General features: G+C 43.1%; 1 protein-coding gene across 2 annotated transcripts in view; it reads left to right on the top strand.

The window, feature by feature from the left end:
- LOC124596204 (division abnormally delayed protein-like) overlaps window positions 1–20,066 on the top strand; it is a 1,031,505-nt gene that overhangs the window by 625,289 nt on the left and 386,150 nt on the right. The window lies entirely within an intron of this gene.

Below are 20,066 nucleotides of genomic sequence, written 5' to 3'. Positions count from 1 at the left end.
CACTGAAGATGCTTCATAAACAAGCAAAAGGCGTATGGTAAAAAAACAAACTGGCTTTAATTTAGCTGCAAAGACGGAATGTACCTCCACGAACGAAAAAACTTTGAGTTAACGCTCCCATCTGCAACGAACCGCACAGCTCTAGCTAGCAAAGTTCCTTAGAAATAATATTTTGTAATCAGAGACAGACTTCATGCTCAACTTGTACTTCAGTGGCGACGTAATTCTGTTCACTATTCTCCGCAGTTCTTAAGATGCGTTTTCTTCAGCTATATTTTACGGAAATTCGTGGCCGCAACTATTGGTGTCAGCGTAGCTACAATGTGGCTGCAATACTAGGCAATACAGAAATATGCGCCGGCTTTGTCGTTGATGGAGAAGAGTGCTGCAGTTAGTTGCCGAGGTGTCACCGGCATTGAGCACCAAGGCTGAAGAATGTTTCGTATGGCCGGGCCATATCTATAGGGTGAACCTGGAGCAATGGTCAGTATTATGGATATAAAATGAACGATTATTAGACGCAAAAAAGTTGAAAGGATCATATGCCCTGTTCGAATGGTCTCCGAGATAGAATAAATTTCATGTATACTGTTATTTATTTCCTGTGCTATTCAATACACTGTCAGGTTTACACATGTACACACGCGTTAGTCGAGTACAGTATTATTGCATCCAGTAGTTGGTGCGCTTCGGTCGGTTTATCGTGACTTAGCGCGTAATCATTGTTGATAGTACTCCGTGTATGCACCACTGACCCGACAGTATAGACAACGCGATGCGTTTTTCGTAGTCATCAAGTGTTTCTATAACGGTCAAGTGCGATAATATCGTAGTTGTGTAGTACAGTAGTCAGAAAACACTACAACATGAGTTTTACAAAGTATCAATTCAAAAATACGAACATTTAGCACATTTACCTCTAAGCATTATCGTACACGTCACAGTACAGCTGTTGTGCAGTTCACAATAAATGTTCGAATTCCCTACTGTCAACTTCAGTGCACTTGTGCTCTCTTGGGAGTACATGTGTTGCTTCTCTGAGTGCTTCTACAAGCTCCCTAATGAGGGCGTCCATGGTGCGACCAATTTCGCATATTCACCTTGCGTTTGTACACGTGACCATCCAACCCCATAAACAAAACTATTAATGGCGTAAGGACAGGTGATCTTGGTGGCCAGTTAACTGTATTAATATGGCCAATCCAGCGTTTAGGGGGAGTGCGGCTGAGACGTTCCCTCACAAGTCTGGCAGTACACTGCAGTGTGCATGGCCAAAGGAACGTCCTCAAGGTGTTCAACAAACGAATTTTCAAAATAAAAAAAATGCAAGTAAATCTGTCTCGCCATTCGCTCTTCCAAAATTACTGGACATATCAACATGTTACCGATCGTTCCGCACCAAATATTCATCGAAAAACGAAGTATGAAGCTGCTCTCCACTATAGATCGTGGCTTTTCGTGCAACCATCGGTGATTAAAATGTGTGTTGTTGATTCCATTCCGAATAAAGGTGGCTTCATCAGTGAGTAGTATTAATGGAACCTAATGGCGATTAACATTTAACCAGTGACAAAATTAGACACTACATGTTTTCCGCATGTAATCTCGGACATGAATTCCGCATGTAATCTTGGACATGCACCTGTTTACAGGACATTAATATGTGCAGAAAGTTGTGTGCTGGACTACGCTGCACTATTTCAATAATGTGTTGCCCGACCTGCACAGATTGTTCAACTACATGTTCAGTAGGAAAAAATGAGAACTTTCAAGGATACCTGTCTCACGCAGTATGCTGAAAACTCTGAAAACACTCTACGGTGAGGAATTAAACGCGTGGGAAATCGCCGACGGTATTCTTCGACAGCAGAAGCCATAAACATACGCCATATCTGCATTAATTAGTTAGATGTGTGACACTTGGAGAGCGCGCGTTTAAACACAGTTAACCGCTACTTCTCTCTGATATACTCTCAGTCCATCACACTGCTTGAGTCACAACACACTATGGACAACTGCACGTTCAGCGGATTAGTCTGATGGTGAGAGTACAGACCATTCCTCCTGGGACACGCTTTATATCTGTCCTTGTCTGTAAATGCTTCCCTCTCACCCTCAGCCGTACTTCTCGTTTCTCACGCCGACAGGGCTACTGTGCCTAGTCATGTAATATGAACAGCGAAACAACATTATTTCGCTTCATTTCGAAAGATGGGGAACCACGTAGGGACATTCGATTTGTGTGATGTCCACAGAAATGTAGAATTGAGCAAACAAAAGAACTATTAATTTCATAAATGTGATACGCACATCCATGAACAGAGCTATGAGACACAGAAAAGACCGAAAACTGAAAAAGGTTATTCTCGCTGCTACCATCATTTTAGGAGATCTGCAGCAGTGAGCCATAATTGTACTCTACGTAAGTCTTAAGACATCTAAATTTTCTAAAGCTTCAGCACGAGTATTTTCCTGTTCATGGACAGCAACTTGGAACCTGTTTTTATATACATTCCTCTCCGCGCCTCCCCCCCCCCCCCCTCCCCAATTACTCTGGCGCAGAAATACCGCATTTATGAGCTCATTTTCGTTCAGCGGCGCACTCAAAACTTTGTTGTTTCAAATTACTTTAATAAATTCCTTGAGTCCTTACACCAAAGTGCTACAAACTTCTGGTATCCAGAGGTACGTCGATGAGAAGTACACTTCCAAGTGGTACATCAAGCTTGTTTATGAATTATCAGGACCTAAGAAATGAAGGGCGATTGCTAATATGTTTGTAAATGGTGTACAATCTTTCATAAAGGTACTGATGGTGCCAATTCGCAGATTAATTGCTGTTAAACGGTATACGGTATTCAGAATGGTGTTTGAATATGCCGGAAAAGATACCTACTCAGTTCATGAGTGAAAGCTTTGGAAGTAGTACACTTAGCCGAAAACGAACGCATTCACAAAGCCTCGTTTCTTTTTATCGTGCTAACTTTCTTCCTTGTGGAATGCAAATGCAGGAGACTGGCATCACTTCCGCTATCTCGCTTTTTCCCATTTCGCACGCTCGGTAATGTACTGCAGCAAACAATCACCGAGCAACAGTGGCAGTCATACATGTGGATGCAATTCATGTGACCAGCAATGTTGCTGGACAGCATTGCTGGGCAATACACGGTGCGCCAAGAGGAATGATCAGTATTCAGGGATATGACGGGAACGATTATTCGAAGCAAAAAGGTTTAGTAAACATAGACTCCAGAATGCATACCTTAAGAGCTATGGGCACTGTCTCTGACTTTCAGCAATGACGCTGTTTCCGTGGTTCTCTCTACTGATTTATTTCCTCCTCATAAGTATTTGCTTGATGCCTCAAAACATGTCCTACCAACCGATCCCTTCTTCTAGTCAAGTTGTGCCACAAACTTCTCTTCTCCCCAATCCTATTCAATACCTCCTCATTAGTTACGTGATCTACCCACCTTATCTTCAGCATTCTTCTGTAGCACCACATTTCGAAAGCTTCTATTCTCTTCTTGTCCAAATTGGACAAGGCATTGGAGGGCAGCGTGGAGGGTAAAAATCGTAGAGGGAGACCAAGAGATGAATATCCTAAGCAGATTCAGAAGGATGTAGGTTGCAGTAGGTACTGGGAGATGAAGAAGCTTGCACAGGATAGAGTAGCATGGAGAGCTGCATCAAACCAGTCTCAGGACTGAAGACCACAACAACAACAAAGTATTTGCTTTGCAGATGTCCTTTTGACCACAGGAAACGATTAGTGACAACATCCACTTTAACGATCTCATATTGCTGCTAGAAAAAATAACTGTCAATAAAGGTGCTACGGAACTTCTAACGTAAATGTGATTGCTTCATAGTCTATTGAACTGAGTGCGCCCATGTCCTTTTAGCAAGTGGATTTGCAAACATAAACACCGACGCGTAGGGGCACACAGAGCTTAACGCGGAAGAGTGTAGCACAGGCCTCGGTAGGAGGAGCGAAAGACCTGAGCACACAACAAGAGGACGGAAATGTCGGCAGATGGCCGCGGTGGGGCGCCCTTTGTGAGAAGAGCGACAAAGGCCCTTCTGGGGATGAGAATGCCGCCGGGAGGTGAGGGAGAGCGATACGAAGAGAAATCTCAAGGTTCGACAATTACATTTTTGTATCGGTGCTGACACATACTTCGTCAATGGTATCGAGTTAGACAGGCACGTCCACGGTCAAACCTTCGAGGTAACACGAATTATCCGAGTAATCTATGAGAATCATGTTTTATCCGACGCGAAAGACCAGAAACTGTTTCATGACTTATTCTAGCAAAAATAGTACAAGCAAAGCAAAACAAAGTAAACCATAGTCTTCAACAATGGTTACTACAGTGCTAGCACAGTATTGTTTGATTGTTATGGAAGGTAGTGACGGGGCCCAGATGGTAACGATGCGAAATCTGTTGACTTCAATACGGTATGTACAAAATTTGGCAGCTGAACGCTTTGAAAAATATTGACAGTTTGTACGAAGCATAATCATAAAGTTATAATTTTCATTTCGAAAAATTAAAACTGAGACGCCCCGCTTATCCCACAGGACAGGACAGGTAGTTTAAATTGTGGAAAGGGGCTAAAAGAAGGGGCTGTCAGTTACACTCGAACGTACAACTTTATTATTTGATCAAACATTACAAGAGCTCAAAAAGATTTTTTTTAAACATACAGTTTTAATCTTTAGGATTAATTACCAGCTGAAAGCCACTTTAATTTAAAACCGGCTGAAGGCCAGTAACTTAAAACGCAAGCATAATCAGAAATTTAAAAGGCAAGCCTTATCATAAAACAGTTCCTTAGTTAGGTTGAAGTAAACAAGTTAAACTCAAATCGGCTGATGGCCTAACACTTAAACCTTAATAACATTAATTTTTTTAAATACCATTGGCCATACGTGAAACAGTTCTTTAATTTAGGCTGAAGGCCTTAAGAGCAAAACAACTCTAATTTAAAAAATCGCCTAGATGCCATACAAGTACAAACAACAAGAACAAATTTAAAAAAATAGGGCAGTACCCCCAAGGGCGGTAATGCTCGCTTAGGTGAGACAGACCATTCACAATCCGACCACAACCCAACCGACCGACAGTCAGTGGACTCACCGACAAGATCACAACAAGGAGTTCAACCAAACAACGTAGAAGATGTTGATGCCTACAACCAATCATACATGGAGCTGTCAAACTATACACACCATGCTGGACAGCAACAACATGATGAGGAAACTACACTGCCTGAAATTTACGTCAATGGCCAGGGCAGGTAACAGGAACGTTAACAGCCGCAAGGCAGAAGATTCCGCTGGTGCACTTCAATTCAAATAATCAATTACAGTGAAACTCCACCAGAGGATGGCTAGAATTTTCCAACTTGAAAACCACGTTGTTGCTCGCGGGAGTATCCCAACAGCCGATAACGAACTCCATGTGAACAGTCTTGACTTGCTGGTAGGTTAAATCAAAACTCAATTTTCGTGTCCGGGATCGGTGAGCCACAGACCTCGTAGCAATGGGAACAGCGCCACACACTTCAACACTGCGTAGAGACCGCCAGCGGGCCCGGCCAAACTACGTCCTGTGGAGAACTCCCCGCTGCTCCACGCCAACCGACCGACCGCCCAGACCCGGAAACGGTGAAAGGAGCAAATATACGTCGGCCGATGAGACGACAAACCGAACGACCAACCAACGGTCGTCCCGCTCCAATCTCCCTCTGTGGGACAGTTTGTTTGTGTGCCCAGCGGTCGGTGACCATGCTCTCGGCGCCTCACCGGCGCTCCGTCTCCCGACTTCACTGCTGGTCCAACTCACTGCCAGACACACGACAACCCGGAAATACTATCGGTCGCTCCAGAGATGGCACGACAGTGCACTTACCGACACGCGCTGCTGCTGCCACTCACAGGCAAGTAAGTCAGGTAGTTAGTGACGCCAGTAAATGGAATAGGAAAACGAGGGGGCAGTACCGTATTAGAAGATGACAAACAATAAATAGGATAAACGCGAGCGATGTACGGCTCAAAAACTTTTTTTTTCGAAATGAAATTTAAAACTACTTTCGATAAAAGGAATAAATTGCGATCTGATAGCAAAAATGATCTTCAGCTGCTTTTCATTGTGTTGTGATCGATCCTCAGATGCACCTAATTTATGCAGCGTGAAACAACTTTACCTACAAACTTTCAGTGGTGCTAGCATGGACCAAACAAGAAGAAAATACCCGGTAAACATTGTATCTAAAACGCATACCTTCAGAGCTATGACCTCTCGTTCACTTTCGCTACACTTAGACATATCTCTTCTACTGAATAAGTGCTTTTGCACCTTAACATATGCGTTTCAGCCCATGTTTACTGCATATTTTTTTCTGCCAATGATACCTCCTCCCCAAGTTTGGAAAGCAAAGAGCTTGCAGTAGAAGAGATTAGCTTCACAATATCGAAGATAAAGAAGTGTTCTTAGCCCTTAAGGTATGCATTTTAGAGACCATGTTAAGTAGCCCTGTTTTGCTTCTAATGATCGTTCCTGTCATATGCCAGAATAGTGACGATACCTTCTGGGAGACCCTGTATACTTTACACTGATAAGCCGAAATATTGCGACTATTCTCAGTAAGCTGTTACTCCAAAAATGCAACGGAATACACCATCAATTCTGGGTGGCACGGATTCGAAAAGTCCTTGGTAGGTTTCCCTAGGTATGTGGCACCAGATCATGTAATTCCCGCAAATTACGGCCCATTGGTTTTGCGGCGCGGACGTGGAACATTGTATTGTCCCAGGTGTGATCCATTGAGTTCAGATGACGTGAATATGGTGACTAAGACATCAACGTGAGTCCACTATCATGCTCCTCAATCCAGTGTAGCATTTCTATCGCCTTGTGACACGGATAGTTATCCTGCTGGAAGATTCCCTCGAAGTCGGGAGGAGACATTATGCGCGAAGAGATGCAGGTGGCGTGCGTAATGCTGCGAGTAACACCACAGGGCCTAACGGAAGGTCAGACGAGTTTCTTGGGCTTCATGTTAGACCACATATTGTTGAATGTGTTGACACCAGAGTACGTAACTCCCTTTTGTTATCAGCGACAAAAAACATTAAGGAATAAACGTACACTGATGAAAAAAATCACAACAGCAGCAAATAATTAATACAGAGCAATGAAATTTCGGGAATACGTTGTTCCAGGTAACATACCTAAGTGATTAACACTGCAAGGTCACAGGTTAATGTAAGTGCGAGATAAGCCGTTGTAGATAAGCCCAGAAAGTAATGCATCACATTTTCTTTTCTCAGCCGAAAACAACGCTGCGAATGCGAAACGTTACATACGTATAATTTAAGTCTCCTGAGTGAGCGCACTAAGTTTCCGTCACTTCTGACAGATAGCGTAGCTGCAGGACAGTTCCAAAATGGTGCCTGTAGGAGATGTACGTTACAAGCAACGTGCCGTCATTGAATTTCTCACTGCACTGAAAGAAACTGTGGGGAATATTCACAAACGTTTTTGCAAAGTGTATGGAGCATCTGCTGTCGACAGAAGTACGGTTAGTCGCTGGGCACGGAGGGTGACGTCATCAGCAGGCGGTTCGACGGAGCTCCACGATTTGCAGCGGTCGGCTGTCACATGTGTCATGTTGCAGCGAGCTGATGATTTCCACTTGTTTGGACCATTAATGGGTGCCATTCGTGGAACACATTTTGAGGACGATAAGGAGCTGATTCACACAGTGACGCACTGGCTCCGCCACAACGACAAGAAATGGTACCGCCAGGGCATATACGCCTTTGTTTCGAGCTGGTGGAAGGCTGTATATCAGAACAGAGATTACGTGGGAAAATAGGGTGTGTAGATAAAGCACCAGTCTTTCGTGTATGTAATTCTCATTGTGTTCAATAAAGAATTGTTGAAGAGAAAAAGTTCGGTGTATTAATTTCTGAGCAACTGTCTAACATTAATAACCAGTTTAACTGCCAGAATGTTGAATGCAAGCATGCAAACGTCCATGCATGTGTTGTACAGTGGTCGGATGTCAGTTTGCTTGATGGAGTTCCATGCCTGTTGCACTCACTAAAGCAATACAGAAATGGATAATGCTGTTTGTGGATGACGCTGGAGTTGTCGTCTGGTGATTCCCACATGTGCTCGATTGGAAACAGATCTGGTGATCGAGAATGCCAAGGCAACATGTTGGGATACAACAGCGGTATGTGCGCAAGGGTTATCCTGTTGGAAAACAGATTCTGAAACGCTGTTCAACATCCTGGGATGCTGTTCAAACGTTATCCTGTTGAAAAACAGATCCTGGAATGCTGTACATGAATGGCAGCACTACAGGTTAAATCATCAGACTCACATCCCAAATGGTTCAAATGGCTCTGAGCACTATGGGACTTAACTTCTGAGGTCCTCAGTCCCCTAGAACTTAGAACTACTTAAACCTAACTAACCTAAGGACATCACACACATCCATGCCCGAGGCAAGATTCGAACCTGCGACCGTAGCGGTCGCGCGGTTCCAGACTGTAGCGTCTAGAACCGCTCGGCCACCCCGGCTGGCACTGGCATCCCAATTTCCAATGAGGGTATATGAAATAACCCCAAGAGTACTCCTGCTGTGATACAAAATTTCACCCCAGACCGTAATTCAAGCTGTAGGTCCACGTATGTCTAGCATGCAGACATGCTGGTTGCAGGCCCTCAACTAGTCTCCTCCTAATCAACAAACGGCCAGCATTGGCACTGTGACGAACCAGCTTTTATCAGAAAACGCAACAGACATGCACCCTGCTCTCTAATGAGCTCTCGCTTGATGCCATTGAAGTCGGTGGTGGTTTGGGGTCAGTGTGTAAGTAGGCTGTTTATGTTTTCTTATTGGCAACGTTACGTAGCGCTCAATATGAAAATCACTGGCTGTGCTGTGTGCAGTCTGTGGCTAGTTTGCATTGTTGTCTGCCATTTTAGTGTTAGGCAGCTGGATATGAACAGCGCGTAGCGTTGCGCAGTTGGAGGTGAGCCGCCAGCAGTGGTGGATGTGGGGAGAGAGATGGCGGAGTTTTGTAATTTGTCATGAACTGCTATATTTATATATGATGATATCAAGGTAAATACATTGTTTGTTCTCTACTAATATCTTTCATTTGCTAACTATCCCTATCAGTAGTTAGTGCCTTCCATAGTTTGAATCTTTTATTTAGCTGGCAGTAGTGGCGCTCGCTGTATTGCAGTAGCTTGAGCAGCGAAGATTTTTGTGAGGTAAGTGATTTGTGAAAGGTATAGTTTAATGTTAGTCAGGGCCATTCTTTTGTAGGGAATTTTGAAAGTCAGATTGCGTTGCGCTAACAAAATATTGTGTGTCAGTTTAAGCACAGTCCTGTATAATTGTTCAAAGGGGACGTTTCAAGTGGAATGCACGTTACAGCTCGGAGCTGTCCTCGAAGTAAACGATTTGCAGTAGTTCGTTGTGTCACTGTGGTGCCAACTGTTGCTGCTGCAGAAGCAGTATGATGTGACAGAGCCATACGCTGAATACGATGATCTACTCTCTTGGTAGTGCCATGTGGCCGTCCAAGACCCATCTTCTTGCTACTGTACATTCTTGTGACCACCACTGCCAGCAGTCATGTACAATGGCTACAGTCCTGAGATGTCTCTCTGCAATATTGCAGAAGGAACGTCCAACCTCTCGCAGCCGTTTTACATGACTTCATTCAAACTCTATGAGATGTTGATAGCGGCGTCTTTGTCAGCTTAAAGACATTTTTGACTAACATCAACTCACCACGTCCAATGTCAAGGGCAACTAACGCTCGTGATCGTTACAGCGTGTATTTAAAGTAAACCTGATTTGCAGCCTTATAGTGGCGCAACTACCGCCACTCTTTTTGCGACTGGCGTGTAATTTGATCAGACATCATCTTTCAGATGTAGAAACACGCCTAGCAATTTTTTCCCGTCAGTGTATTAGAAAGTTAGTGTAGGGATTCTAAGATCCTTAAAAAGATTTCTGCGGGATGCACGAAATGGCTCTGAGCACTATGGGACTTAACAGCTGTGGTCATCAGTCCGCTAGAACTTAGAACTACTTAAACCTAACTAACCTAAGGACATCACACACATCCATGCCCGAGGCAGGATTCGAACCTGCGACCGTAGCAGTCGCGCGGTTCCGGACTGCGCGCCTAGAACCGCGAGACCACCGCGGCCGGCGGGATGCACGAATGCGAACTTTTACGCACTACTCGTACTGCTCCATTCTGCCGAATAAACACTTTATTTACTTTAGATGCACTGCTGCAGCAGGTAATTCCGTAAGACAACCCAACAGTCCTTAGGTCAACAAAATGATAGATGCTTCTAAAGGCGTAACACGCTGAACTAAGCTTACTGATCAATTTATCGGCACGATGTAACTCGTTATCTAACTGGATCTCAAGAAATTTTACATACTGTCTTTTATTCAATGTATGATAGTTAACGTCTACTTCCGGTGCTGAAAGGTCATTATTGCTTGTCTGAAGTGTTGCGTAAAATAAACTATTTACTCTATTTTTAAATTAATTCCTAACAATTATATTTCACGATGATCATTCATAATGATCTGTTTCGAAGCACTCATCACTTCATTCGCGCCGGCCGAAGTGGCCGTGCGGTTAAAGGCGCTGCAGTCTGGAACCGCAAGACCGCTACGGTCGCAGGTTCGAATCCTGCCTCGGGCATGGATGTTTGTGACGTCCTTAGGTTAGTTAGGTTTAACTAGTTCTAAGTTCTAGGGGACTAATGACCTCAGCAGTTGAGTCCCATAGTGCTCAGAGCCATTTGAACTTCATTCGCTCCATCATCAGGCAAAGGCCCTTACTATAAAATGACCCCATGACGTGAATTAACAAACTTTGAACACGGAATGGTAGTTGGAGCTAGACACATGGAACATTTCATTTCGGAAATCGTTTGGTAACTCAATATTTTGAGATCGACAGGTTCAAGATTGGACCGAGAATATAAAATTCCGGGCATTACCTCTCTCGACGGACAACACAGTGGTTGACGACCTTCACTTAACGACCGAGAGCAGCTGCTCTTGCGTAGAGTTGTCAGTGCTAACAGACAAGCAACACTGCTAGAAATAACCGCGTAAATCAATGTGGAACGTACGACGAACGTATCCATTGGGAGAGTGTGGTGAAATTTGGCGTTAATGGGCTGAGACAGCAGACGATCGACTCGAGTGTCTTTGCTAACAGCACAACGTCGCCCGCAGCGCCTCTCCTGGGCTCGTGACCATATCGGTTGGATTCTAGAGGACCGGAACTCGCGTCCTCGTCAGATGAGTGCCGATATCAGTTGGTAATAGCTGATGGTAGGATTCGAGTGTGGCGCAGAGCCCATGAAACCATGGACCCGAGTAGTCAACAAGGCATTGTGCAGACTGGTGGAGGATTCTAAATGGCCGGCCGTAGTGGCCGTGCGGTTCTAGGCGCTGCAGTCTGGAACCGCGAGACCACTACGGTCGCAGGTTCGAATCCTGCCTCGGGCATGGATGTGTGTGATATCCTTAGGTTAGTTAGGTTTAACTAGTTCTAAGTTCTAGGGGACTAATGACCTCAGAGCCATTTGAACCATTTTTGATTCTTAATGGTTCAAATGACTCTGAGCACTATGGGACTTAAAATCTGAGGTCATCAGTCCTCTAGAACTTAGAACCACTTAAACCTAAATAACCTTAGGCATTCACACACATCCATGCCCGAGGCAGGATTCGAACCTGCGACCGTAGCGGTCGCGCGGTTCCAAATCGATGCGCCTAGAACCGCTAGGCCACAAAAGCCGGCGAGGATTCTTAATGGTTTTGGCTGTGCTTGCATGAACCGATCATTGACCGAAAATCGTTATGTTCGGCTACTTGAGGAGACCATTTGCAGCTATTTATGGTCCCCAACAACGATGTCATGTCACTGGGCGACAGCTGTTCGTAACTGGTTTGTAGAACATTCTGGACTTTTCGATAGATGATTTGCCACCTAGATCGCCCGGCATGAATCCCATCGAATATTTATCGAACATAATTGATACGTCAATTTGTGCACAACATCGTGCACCGTCAACTCTTCCAAAAATTTGGACGGCTGTAGAGGCAGAATGGTCATTTCTTTTTGCAGGGGCTTTCAACGACTTGTTGAATCCATCCACGTCGAGTTATTTAACTACGCCAGGAAAAATGAGGTCCCACACGTTATTAGGAGGTATCTCACGACTTTTGCCATCTCACTGTATATACTGCATAATCGTACACCACCATCATCTATAACTTCAGCTTGAGGGACGACTTCAGCCATAAAGCCAAGTCGAACACTGACTACCGTGGACAGGAATGTGCAAAATCTGTTTGTGCATGTCGCAGAAAGCCACGCTATTTTTCAGGCGGTCATAGCTCGGTTTCTGTTGACTACAGAGATAAACGGTCAAGTGTTTTGGAATAGCCCTTGGCCTAGCGGCCACTTGTATACCTGTCGGAAGAACGGACATACTGTAGCTATCATACAGTACAGGGTCAAAATTTAAACATTACACACCCCTCCAGCCAAGGCAAACTGAGAAAATTGATTGGTTCTTTTGCATTAGGCGTGGTCAAGAGCGAACATTAGACAGGTTATAGATGCACCATTTGTGCATGGGCGATTCCTGAGAAAAACTAAGATTTTTTGGGTACCAGAAGTACCAATTGTGGTGATGGTTACTTCTGAAATTTCTGGTCATGGCAAATCGTGGAAATTTGTACCATAGGTTCTTGAGATGATGTCCTCAGGGAACATGAAACTTTTTTTGATATCTTATCCGTTAATGAGGTCCAGAGGTTCGAAGTTACCATGTTTATGCACATAATATCTTATCTTAATCGCAAATGTCGTTTTGACTAAGGTAGTTAACTCATGACAGGAGTTGTGTGGTCGTCACATGCTTTCTAAGATCGTCAAGATATGTACTTAATCGCCATTTCTCCACCAATGAAACTTTATGAACCGCTGACACTTTATAATGGACGCTTCACACTTACATAGGTTGTTTTGATCTGGAAATCACCCGACAATGCCACCCGGTGGCGTAAGAACCTTACAAAAAATTTGTTCTCTTGCGATATTATTTGTACTTGCAAATCAAACATCACAGATTTTAGTATAGTGTAGATGTAGACTACAGATGTTGTGCGTTTTTATGTATAGTCGTGTAAAGTGAACTTACGTTCGATGGGAGACGAATTTTTTAACCTTATATTACGCATACTTATTTGTCGTCTATATATGTCAAAGTATGTAGATATGTGGAAGAACATAAATACTCGTAAATGATCAAAACTTAATTGACCTATAGAATTCGTTTTGCATATCCTGCTGTAAGAGGGAAAAGAATGGAACTTGCTGAAAAATGCTGCTTTCGGAGCCAAACAACGCGAATATGCTCCTTTTTAACAGACTGCGACAGGAAAATGAGGAACCAGCTGCTTCAGTCACCATTCCGCCTTCCGCACTAAAAAGTTTGGCATGCAAACCTATTCGCACTACAAGAGTGTAGCAGAAAGACAGCGACGGTGGAAGAGACAGGAGACAGTGCCAGTGGGAGAGAAAGGTGAGAATGAAGATGAGAGGAAGAAATTGGTAGTGAAAGAGAAAGAGAGATTGACGGAAATAGTCGCAGTGGGAGCAAGAGAGAGAGAGAGAGGAGACAGTGACAATCAGGCAGATGAGAGGAGACCTTAAATAGTGAAACGTCCCCTTAGAAAAATTGAGAATGACTGTGCTGGAAAAACTCTTACGTTATTTGATTTTCAAACAGCTGAGCAAAACTGAACGTACTCAGACATTTCTCTCTTTACTTATTCTGATCAACAGTAAACTGACACGCAATATATGTTTTAGCGCAACGCATGAGAGATTTTGATAGAGAACAAACAATGTATTTACCTTAATAGTGTTCAAAAGTATATATATATATATATATATATATATGTGTGTGTGTGTGTGTGTGTGTGTGTGTGTTTGTGTGTGTGTGTGTGTGTGTGTGTGTGTAAGTAGGCTGTTTAGGTTTTTATGTTGGTAACGCCACGTAGCGCTCTGTATGAAAATCACTGACTGTGCTGTGTGCAGTCTGTGGCTGGTTTGCATTGTTGGAATATTTGGAAGATTTGCTATTGTAGTGTTGGGTAGTTGGATGTTGAACAGCGTGTAGCGTTGTGCACTTGGAGGTGAGCCGCCAGCAGTGGTGGATGTGGGGAGAGAGATGGCAGGATTTTGAGAGCGGGCGATTTGGACGTGTGTCCGTCAGAAAAACGAAATTCGTAAGACTGGATGTCATGAACATATCATGTCTTCTGAACAGTATTAAGGTAATACATTGCTTGTTCTCTATCAATATCTTTCATTTGCTGACTATGCCTATCAGTAGTTTGTGCCTTCAGTAGTTAGAATATTTTAGTTAGCTGGCAGTATTGGCGCTCGCTGCATTGCAGTAGTTCGAGTAACGAAGATTTTTGTGAGGTAAGTGATTCATGAAAGATATAGGTTATTGTTAGTCAGGGCCATTCTTTTGTAGGGATTATTGAAAGTCAGTTCTGCTCAGCTGTTTGAAAATCAAATAACGTAAGAGTTTTTCCAGCGCAGTCATTCTTAATTTTTCTAAGGGGACGTTTCAATAGGCTTAGGGGGTCGCTGTGAACATTGCAGTTTTTGAACTGCAGCAGAAGCTGTGTAGTTGACGCGTTTCGCATCATATCGGAATTTCACGGACACCATCAGTGAAATTGGTGAATTAATGGTTTCGCTCCGTCGCTTTCTGCACCTCCACCTTTCTCGCCGCCGCTGCGCCTGTCCCATCTCTGCCACGCCAGCACTTCCGAGAAAGCCTTACCTCGCCAACTTGGTACTTGCGACACAAGCGCCGAGAGATCCGAATTTATAAGGCAGCCGTCTCATCAGTTACTACTAGGTAGGGGCGTGCAGTCTCCCGCGCATTAGCGCGTACCTGCGGGGAGCCGGCAGCAGAATACATTCCGGCAAATTACTGCCGCTGCGCGATTCTCATCCGCCGTTACCGGCTGCAGTGTGGCTGGCGGCGAGACACTGGGGTAGTGGGCTAGGTGGCTGGCTGTGGCAGAGAGGAGGGGGGGGGGGGGGGGGTAGAGGCTTGGGTGGGAACTGGAGCAGCCACCCACTGCTATCCCAGTACTGCCAATATCACAACTTCCCACTAATCGCGGTAGTTGGCCGTGTTCGTAGCTGAACAGAATGTTACAATTGCCGCGATAAAATAACGGTTACCTAGTATCACGCCTTTACCTACAAGGAACCTTCCACGGTATAGTCTCCGGAAACAACGATGCCTATATTTGGCAGTTCACGTAGTCAGTCCTCATTTTCTTTCTGTATTCTGCCGGAATGAGTAAGACTTTTATCTCACAAGAGGTCCATACATAGTGGTCCTCTTCTAGTTTCTTCATACTTCTGGGACTTGGAGGTCAGTGCGCGGATCTAAATTTCCTAAAGCTATAGACACAGTTTTCAAAAATACTCGACAAAGTAGAGTTTGAAAACTTGTATATTTCGAGCAACGTTAAGTACAAAGTAGTCGCGAGTAAACAACTTCAATCGCTTCACCAGTGCCTCAGCGCGTAGCGTTTTAGTCTGACAAAACGTAATCAAGAGGTCGCTGGTAAGATTTCCCCTAGAACCAGATGCTTTTATTTGAATCCATATGTATTATGAAACTAATATATCGACGTGAAACATTTTGTAATCAAAACAGCATTTTCATTTTTAATAACTAATCGTAAGAGGAAATGAGTTTTCACTATAAATTAAATATTTTTGCAACACATATTTTTAATATTATGAGTGTGTTTTCATAATCTCTATAAATAACAGAGTACGGTATTTTAATTTATATTTCATGTTCAGTGATTCCGTACCAGACTGTAATTCATTATGAATACTTCCATTTTCATACAGTTAGTAATAATAATAATAATGTCGTGTGACGAGGGCCTCCCGTCGGGTAGACCGCTCGTCTGGTACAAGTCTTTCGATTTGACGCCACTTCGGCGACTTGCTCGTCGATGGTGATGAAATGATGATGATTAGGACAACACAACACCCAGTCCCTGAGCGGAGAAAATCTCGGACTCAGCAGGGAATCGAACCCGGGCCCTTAGGATTGACAGTCTGTCGCGCTGACCACTCAGCTACCGGGGGCGGACACAGTTAGTAATTAATAACGAAAATGTTACTTTGATTTAAAAAATTATGCTTCAAGTCACTTACTTGTTACTTTATTAACAGAAATAGAATTCAAATAAAAGTAAAACACCTGCTTCTATCGAGAATTGAACCAGTCACTCCTGTTTTTAAACGTATATTTAATCATTTCATTTTGCGTACTGTATCCATACAAATCATATTTTTATAATAACATAAGAGAAAAAAATGCAGTTGTAGCGTCGGGTAATTTTATTTACTGAATTGAAATGTTTTGCACTTAATAGCATTCGGAAAAATTCAAAGACGATTATTTCGAGTGTTTAGACGAAATAAAACTTTTCACGGTCGCCGAAAAAGTGTTGTGTCTCAGCCTTCATAGTAACAAATTAAGTTTATGAACTTCATGTTCTATTAATAAAGTAAACCTACTAAACTGTCAGAGTAAAATATCTGCGACATTTTGCATATAGTAAAACAAGGTATTCGACTAGGAATCCTACACGAAGGAGTGATTATTTTGCTATGTTTTTTACGCCTGTAACTTTTCGTCTGTCACTGTGAGGAGAAAGCTTTAATGCCCTATTTATCATACCATGAGAAGTTAGCGTATTGTACCGAGGGAAGCTCAGTTAACTGCGACTGAATGCCATGGTTAAGAGGAGACGAACATTTACTTTCACTTACTAGAGTGGTGCTATCGCGGGCGAACGCGTAGTGGGACTGAAATGAGGGGCAAGAAGGGCAGGTTGCAAGCTCTTTTGCTGACGAAAACTGGATAAATGGCAGATTGCAAATCAAGAGGCCTGAGTTCGATGTACAGTCGGCCATAAGATTTTCTTTCTGTCTCGTATCGCTTCTTTCACATCTGGAAATAATTTGTTATTGTCCAAAATATTAAACTACACCGTGGTCCGGAGTGCACTTTAAACTGTGGGTCACCCTAAAACTGGATAGGTAAATCAATTAATGAAACCACTTTTCTCATTTTCGACAGTTTTTCTTAACACAATTATTTGGACAGTGTTACTTAACACTTTTATTGACACACACAATCGAGAATGTGTAAATCATCAAACCTGCGTTGAGTATGGAGCGTAGAGAATTTTCTTCACAGGTTAGACTACAGTATCAGTTAATTAAGCAATTCATTTTATATGGACATGACGTATAGCGCATAAGTTTACACGCTACCTACATACAGTTTCTTTGCATGTATGGCTACATGTTAGAAACCTACAGTTTATTAAAGTTTAATTTAACAAAGATTTTCTTGTGGCAGGTATATATTTTGTCTTCTACGTGTGCTACTAGATCCACAAGAAACAACTTCAATTTGGCTTTAAAATTTGCGTTATTATCTACCCCGCATTTGGTGTTATTGGGCAAACCATGAAAGATTGTTATTGCAGGACAATGAGAATCTTTCTGAGACGCTGACCGCTTTAGTAATGAGCAGTGTTTGTTTTTCATCCTCTAATGCTATGCTTGTGAACATTATGATTAATTTCAAATTGCAATGCGTTGTACTGAATCTATATTTAAATTCTTAAGATTGTGTGGGTGAACGCATATAGTATTTGTGGTGTCACCGCCAGACACCACACTTGCTAGGTGGTAGCCTTTAAATCGGCCGCGGTCCGGTAGTATACGCCGGACCCGCGAGTCGCCACTATCAGTGATTGCAGACCTAGCGCCGCCACACGGCAGGTCTAGAGAGACGACCTAGCACTCGCCCCAGTTGTACAACCGACTTTGCTAGAGATGGTTCACTGACAAAATACGCTCTCATTTGCCGAGACGATAGTTAGCATAGCCTTCAGCTACGTCATTTGCTACGACCTTGCAAGGCGCCATGTTCAGTTACTATTGATACTGTAAATAATGTACAGACAAGAGCTACGTTCAACATTAATGGATTAAAGTTAAGTATTCCACCATCTGCGTCCGTTTTTCTAAGTTCTAATTTCCTTGTCCTGTTCCAGACCTCACGGCAGCCTGCGTGAGCTAAAACGCGTGCCTTTCGGCCTCCTCTAGTAACACGGTGTTGGCTCTCCTGCCAACCCACAACAGTATTTCATAAGTTTCTCGTTTCGGACACGGTCTTTTTTGTTATTTCTTTTTTTCTGTCTGTCGAACATGTTACAGTTTATGACGAGCATTCTTTTAACATTTCTTTGAAAGTATCCTACCGCTGGCACATCCTGCATGGTTGACCATGTTAATCCCCTGCACAAGACTGTTGCTTTCCGATGCGCCGACGGTGGCGTGGAAACTATTCTAACAAAAATGGCTCATGCCTCACCCGACCCATGTCAAAAAGCCCTTATTTTTCAAAAGTTAGGCCATCTGGGACACCTATCTCCGTCGCTTTCAGTTCTGGTCAATATATCTACCATATATTTGGACGACATCGGTAATCACAAGTTGGCGTGACCTCCTCGTAAGTCTAGTGGTAATTAGTGTATTATTACCAGGAGAGCCTGTTTTTGGATCCAGAGAGCACAACAGCATGGTCATCAGAGGCCTAGTCATTCTCGTGAGGGGGGGGGGGGGAGGCTGTCCCAATATGTGAAGTAGTTTATAACGTATTAAAGTCAGTTTCACAAAATGGTTCAAATGGCTCTGAGCACTATGGGACTTAACTTCTGAGGTAATCAGTCCCCTACAACTTAGAACTACTTAAACCTAACTAACCTCAGGACATCACCTACATCCATGCCCGAGGCAGGATTCGAACCTGCGCCTGACTTACCATCCGAAAAGCTGCTTAGCCAATTTGAAGTATCTGCTTCCAATAAGATACACAGAAGTATCCTGTGGGATCTATATATTCAACACACAAAAAATAGTAATTGGAGATTTCAAAGAGAAAAGCCGGCCGGGGTGGCCGAGCGGTTTTAGGCGCTACAGTCCGGAACCGCGTTTCTACTACGTTCGCAGTTTAGAATCCTGCCTCGGGCATGGATGTGTATGATGTCCTTAGGTTAGTTAGGTTTAAGTAGCTCTAAGTTCTAGGGGACTGATGACCTCAGAAGTTAAATCCCATAGAGCTCAGAGCCATTTGAACCACTTTTTTTCAAAGAGAAATGTCAGTACTAATCTTCAAATATTCTATCTGTGACGCTAAAAATCGAGAAACAAATCGTATGGAAGTGCGTGGTAGCGAAAAGAGCGAACCAAAGAAGACAAAAGCTGAAAGCGTCTACAACATTGATGTCAAGGACAGTTGTTCTTGTTTCAAACTGGCAGATGAAGCAATAAACGAAGACCTGTTTAATACAAAACAATATCAAATATGTGCATGCAACTCAGAGGTTGGACATGTTGATGAGCCTGCTAAGATATCTAAGACTAAGTAATTTCAAAATGGAAGAATCGGTAAAAATCAAAAGAATGAAATATGGAAAATATTATCGGGATGTTCAGTGTGGAAGATACAGAAGGGTAAAAAAATCGATAAAAAATTAATAACAATAATTAAATGAAGATCGACATCAAACCAAACGAAAGCAAAGCTATCTGGATTGGAGGTATGGAAATATAGGGTAACTAATAATAGGCTCTTTGTGTAAGTAAGTGTACGGTTCTATTTAAGGACTTGCGTTTACCATAAACTAATATCATACGTGTTCAAAGAGAGAAACGCCCGTGAAAAGGTTTAAAAAATATGAAACACTTTGACGTCATTAAACAGTTTTTTAAACTGCAGATCTGACTTGTAATTAAGTTTTTACTATTTTTCCTCCCTTTTTGGCTGATATTTTCGATTTTTGCG

The sequence above is a fragment of the Schistocerca americana genome, chromosome 2, assembly GCF_021461395.2.
Source record: "Schistocerca americana isolate TAMUIC-IGC-003095 chromosome 2, iqSchAmer2.1, whole genome shotgun sequence".
Classification (NCBI taxonomy): Eukaryota; Metazoa; Arthropoda; class Insecta; order Orthoptera; family Acrididae; genus Schistocerca; species Schistocerca americana.
This window is presented reverse-complemented; position numbering and strand designations above follow the sequence as displayed.